We start from the raw sequence: 5,953 nt of genomic DNA on the forward strand, positions 1-5,953 counted from the left end.
CTATAGTAGAGCACTTGCCTAGCACATGTGAGGCCCTGAGTTCAATCCCCAAGACTGAAAAATAATAATAATTCATGAAATTTTAGGATGTTCTAAGGACATTGATGCATCTTAGAAATATCAATCCATTTTGAAAAGGGTTTGGGGCCTGTCTTAAGCATATTACAAGGTTCCGCTTTGATAAAGCAGCACTGTGATAAGTCAGAAGGAGCAAGGACTGACTACTCCACATACCTGGTTTCCAACCCCGGCTCTGCTTCTCAAGCAGTGTCCCACAAGCTCAAGATCAAAAACTTTACATCATGTACAACCATAGAAAAAATGTAAAGTTGTGCTGCAATTGTGTACCATGAATCAAAATGCATTCTGCTGCCATATAGACCTAATTAAAATAAATAAATTAATTTTAAAAAGAAGATTAAAAACTTATGCCTTGGGCAAGTCACAGCCTTTTGGAAGCTCAGAAAAGTCACCTAGAAAATGGTGGTTCCTCAGTGGGCGACGGTGAGGATCCAATGAAATGTCAAAAGAGTTTCATAAACATTGAAACACTGAATGGGTATAGGCCTTTTTACTAGAATATTCATTAGGCACAAGCCTGAAACATGGAGTGGAACAGGACAGCAGAGTTCTCATACTCAAAAAGAGTCACTGCTGAATTATAACACTTAGAAAATTGGGCCCAACTCTAATCCTCCTTACAATGAATAAGAGTGTTCCTTCCCGCCCAAGGGTTCTCTTCCTTCCTCATGGTCTAATACCCATAATATCTGACCATATTTGTGAATGCAATGCAAATATATGGCAAAATAAAATTACAGGTCTGGCAAAATGAGGTATTTCATGAGGTCAATGAAAGTGATGTTGAAAGCTGCATAATTCAGGAACCCTCACCACTGACCAAGAAGTACAGGCAAAAGTAGCCGGCACCCGAATAAAGAGAGTAAGGTTAGAGATGCTTCCAAGAAAATTACTTCAATGGCAAGGCTTTGGGGGAAGAAATGATATAAACTCAAGTGTTTTGTAAAAAAAAAAATTGATCCTATTTGGATTGTGTTACAAAAATTAAATGTGAAGAATTTAGTACCAGGCAATCGTATAATTTTGGGGGGAATTTTTCACACATTAAAAAAAAAAAAACAGTTTTATTCATTCTTTAAGAATCTGCTGACAGTTGATATTTATGACCTAAGTTTTGCTCAACATTACATAAAACATATTTTTATAGTTTTTAGTATGATTTTTCTAAGCAAAACTCAAACAAACCTATTGTTTGTTGTCCTTATGTGCTTTTTGGTGTTTTTGTGTTGTGTTTATTTGTTTGGTCTGTTGTTGTTTTTTTACTATTTACCATGATCTTTTTTTGGTTAATGTTATAAGTGGATTCACTTTCTAGTGGTTGCTTATTTTTTTCTGATATCAAGCATTCTCAGATAATGAGGCCCTTTCATAATTATTGAATTATTATTGCTAATTTTATTATTTCCCAGTCTCCTTCTATGAAAATGGTGTTGACAGCCTTGTCAAGCCCAGGAGAGGGAAACAAATGTGCTTCCAAGCCTTTTGGAAATGAGAAGGCCCAGGAAGCTTGGAAACAATGCAGATAGGAGAAAGCCCAATTTAGGGGCCAGGGCTGATGCCGGTATCCCAGGCCAGGTGCAGACTGTGCTGGAGAGAAGCTGGCAGAAATTGATATGCCGGACATATACCTCCTTGATCTCCACATCCTGTAACCCATCATGATGGCCGTGTGCTCACCCTCATCCTATCCAATGGCTCCAACTGTCCTCTCCCCTCTGCCAGTGTTGGTACTTTGTCCCTCCAGGTCCTGGACCACACCATTCAGAGAAAATATGCAGCTAAAAGATCTCAGGGTGCTTCCAGGCAGACCTGGGTTTGAATCATAATTCTGCCATCTTACTTGTTGTGTGATTGCAGGTAAGTAAGTGTCTCCCACTGTCTAAGCATCAAATTTTCCCTTCTGTAAAATGGGGAAGGATTTACTATAATAGATCTACCTCATGGGACTTGGGGTACGTGTGTCTTAGGTTAGACTCACAGAAGCAACCCCTAAGAGACGGATTCATATGGACTCAATTAATCTTGGTTATGCTCCCACTAAGAGAATTAGCAGGGCAAGTAGGAAGGAGGTACAGCCAAGTAATAGGCAGGTTCCCAGCCTCATACCACAGGGCATTCTGAAAGATCAGTTACTCCCCAGTTGGTCCCAACTGAAGCAAGGGAGCTGGACTGTAAAAATCCTGCACTTGTCACTCATGAGGTTGGCCCAGGAACTCTGGCTCTCTTCATGGTGGGCAGAGACTCCAGGAGCCCTCAGGCAGGGTCACAGGTGTGAGCCATTGGGAGTGTTGTCATGGTAAGGGACCCAAGAATCTGGGCAGAGCATGAAGGGTCTCTGATCCAGCACCAGTTAAAGTAGATCATTTATGTCAAAACCTAGCACAGTGCCTGGTGCAGAGGGGGCTCAGCACATGATCCCTGCTAGCTTTTGTTGTTGCTGGAATTATTAAAACTACAATTAATCATTTTCTTAAGCACTTTATATCGGGGAATCTGCACTATGGGCTACAGATGAGGAGCTGGTGGTCAAAGCCTCCATGTGGGTAAATAGTACATTCTAATAGGAAAAAAGAAGGGGCACTAACATTTATTGAACGCCTACTGTTCAAATGTCAGGCTCTGTGCTGAGCACTTCACATGAGCTGTCTCATCTAATCCTTCTAACTGCCCCATGAGGTAGGTTATTATTGTCATCTTTATAGCTAAAGAAACTGGTCCAGAAAATAAAAATACACTGCCTATTGTCACACAGCTAAAAAAGCAATCGAGACAGAATTCAAATACACTTATAACCAGGTTCCAAAGCAATATTCTTTCTACCTAAGCTTCAGAGGCTGCCCCTAAGAGAGATGACAGAGCCTGTCTGTTGTCTGCCCAATATATTCTGAGCAGCAAAGTACACTAAAATAATACATATCTCAGCTTCCCTTTCAACTCAGATTTTACCAATATAATTAAATTATCTGGTGGGACTCCTTTAAATAAAATGGATTCCATCAGGTGGTATTATTTTTGTCCTACTTCCTTCATTCTTCTGCTTAGAACATAGATGTAATGGCTGGTACTCCAGAAACCATCTTGGGCCATGGAAGCCAGAGACCTATAGATGAGCTCTGAACTTATCTAGGAATCAGTGTTGTCATATATAACAAATTAAAATTTAAAAAATACATTCACAATTTATGCAACCATTACCACCATCCCTTTAGAATCATCCTTTAGAATCACCCTTTTCAATCATCCCAGACAGAAATTCCACACCCATTAAATTCCCAATAAGCCCCTTGACTCCGCCCATTGTTTTCCTTTCTGCCTCTATGAATCGACTTTTCTAGGTCTCTTTCGTAAGATGGAATCATACAATATTTGTCCATTATTTCACTTAACAGAATGTCTACAAGGTTCATCCATGTTGTAGGATATTTCAGAATTTCCTTTTTCAGGCTAAATAACATGCCACTATATGAGTATTTCACATTTTGCTGACCCACTTATCTTTTGATACCCTTGGGTTGCTTCCACCTTTGGTGATTGTGACTAATGCTGCTAAGGACACTGGTGTACAAGTATCTGTTTCAGTCCCTACTTTTGATTCTTTGGGGTACATATGCTAAAGTAGAGTAGCTGGATTGCATGGTGCTTCACGTTTAACTTTTTGAGATTCCATTTCCATAGTGGTGGTACATTCCCACGAGCAAAGCACAAGGGTTCTGATTTTTCCACATCTTCCCAGCACGTGTTCTTTTCTGCTTTTTGTGGTGGTGGCTGTAAATAGCCATCCAGCCAGGAGTGTGTTTATATTTTTTTAAAGTTGGTCTTTTCTTGGTCACAAATATCAGCAAGAACAAATTCCCAGATTACCCTCTAATTATTAAAAATAGTCACTGTTTGACTTTGACCAAGTGGTGCACATGATGAAGATTCAGCATGCATGGTGATTCAGAGCCACAGAAAGCTGACAGATATTTAATAATGTAAATGGGCACGATTGGGCACAAGAGTGGGCACAAATTGTAAGTGGTTCCCATAAAAGAGAGTACTTGGGCAAATTCTATATAATCAAAGTAAACCAAGTTTTCCTCTTAAAAAAAAAAACGATTTATTTTATATGAGAGAAAATAAACCTCTCTGTTACCTAAGCCATTGTGCAGCTGGACCTAATCCTAACAGGCACAGATTGGATGACATTTATGAACTTTACTATCTTGAATCAAAGTCAACTACCCACATGCCCCAGGCTCTCTGACCTGGAAAAATGTTGATGCATCTCCATGCTACAAGGCTGAACCATTAAGTCCTAACTTGTTGCTTTCTAATCATCAACAGATATGTCACATAAACTATGAGCAGTCTGATGTTCAAGAATTTCCAGAGCAGGTACAATTTATTACTTTTTGAAACCAGGGAGACAGGGGCACCTGCTAAGAGACAAAGTCCTGATCTGACAGGGTTCTCTGAGACCCTGGAGTCACTACCCCCAGCACCTGGACTTCGGTGCCTCCCTGGATGTCACCCATGGAAGCAGCATTCAGTTTCTCCTCAGGGAAGCAACAGCGTTTTGCCCTGTACCTTGCAGGCTCCTGACTCCCCACTACACAGCCGATGGTTTCCTGACTGCAGTTCCAGAATTGGTGAATGACTGAAAGCCTGATGAGGACTTCAATCTATATCCTGTCATTTGCAGGAAGAGGTGACCAGAAGCTTCAGTCAATGTGGTATCTCCCCAGTCCAAAGCACAGCAGAGGGCTTACATAATCAAGGATGATTTGTCAAAGCAAATTTCACATGCAACTTGATTCTATCACCTTGGGGACTATCTGGCAGAATAAATAATCACCATACACATTTTGTTAGCTACGCCTCGTTAGAGATGGATTTTTGGAAATGGCATCCTGAAGGCTGCTTATCTCTCAATGCTCTTTTTAAGCATGGTAAGCTTTCCAGATTGGCTTTTCTGAAAAATCAGACTGTTGCCATGGCCAGGTGCAACCCGTCATGGTTACTGGCACTGTGGGAGCCAAAGGTAGGAATATGAAGACCCGAGCTCACCTTCAGAACTTGCATCTTCAAGTGCTGGAAGAAAGCTGTTTCTCTGCAGAGTGAAAGCTTCCTGGGAACCCCGTCAGAGAAGTCTCTGGATTCAACATCACAAGACCCAGCTTCAACACCCCCTGTATTTCTATTTCTTTCTTCCATATCATTCTTGCCTCCTCTACTCTTCAGGATGTGTTTGATCGATCCTGCTGGAACCACTAGAGTACAGCAAAAGGAACTGGTTGGAAAATAACTCTACCCTCAATAACCGAACCGAGTCACAAGATGGCAGATGGTCTTCAAGCAGGCTCTGACAGGGGCCCCCTCTTGCTGAGGGGCCCTCTGCTCTTCCCTACTACTTGAGGGCAGGGACTAGTTACTGGGCTTTCTACTCCCTAGACACAGTATAGCCCCTGTTACACAGTAGGTGCTCAATACACAAATTCAAAAGAATTTGATGGGCACATCCTCCAATGATCTTGGGCTTCTTGTAACTGTGAATAGCTTCTCTACAGTGAAACTACTTTCCAGGCCCTATCATACATTCTCCTCATCTATATTCAAAGTTTCAAGGCAGGAGCCTTCTGATTAGCATCAGCAAAAGGCCACAGGCAGGATGGATACTACCAGTAATTCCAGCACAAAGCAACGGAACCTGATTGTCTGGTTGGGGATGTTATACATGAGAAAATAAAGACACGGGTTACCTGATTCAAGGTTTCATATGGTACTCAAACATACAGTTTGTCATTCTTTGTGAAAATCTGAATTTACCATGAGGCAAAAGATTAAGAAATGACAACTCTTCTCAAAAAAGGATTCCTTTAATTTCCTTATA

The sequence above is a fragment of the Marmota monax genome, unplaced genomic scaffold (assembly GCF_021218885.2).
Source record: "Marmota monax isolate L192 unplaced genomic scaffold, Marmota_monax_Labrador192_F-V1.1 WCK01_AAM20220418_F8-fsc00003, whole genome shotgun sequence".
Classification (NCBI taxonomy): domain Eukaryota; kingdom Metazoa; phylum Chordata; class Mammalia; order Rodentia; family Sciuridae; genus Marmota; species Marmota monax.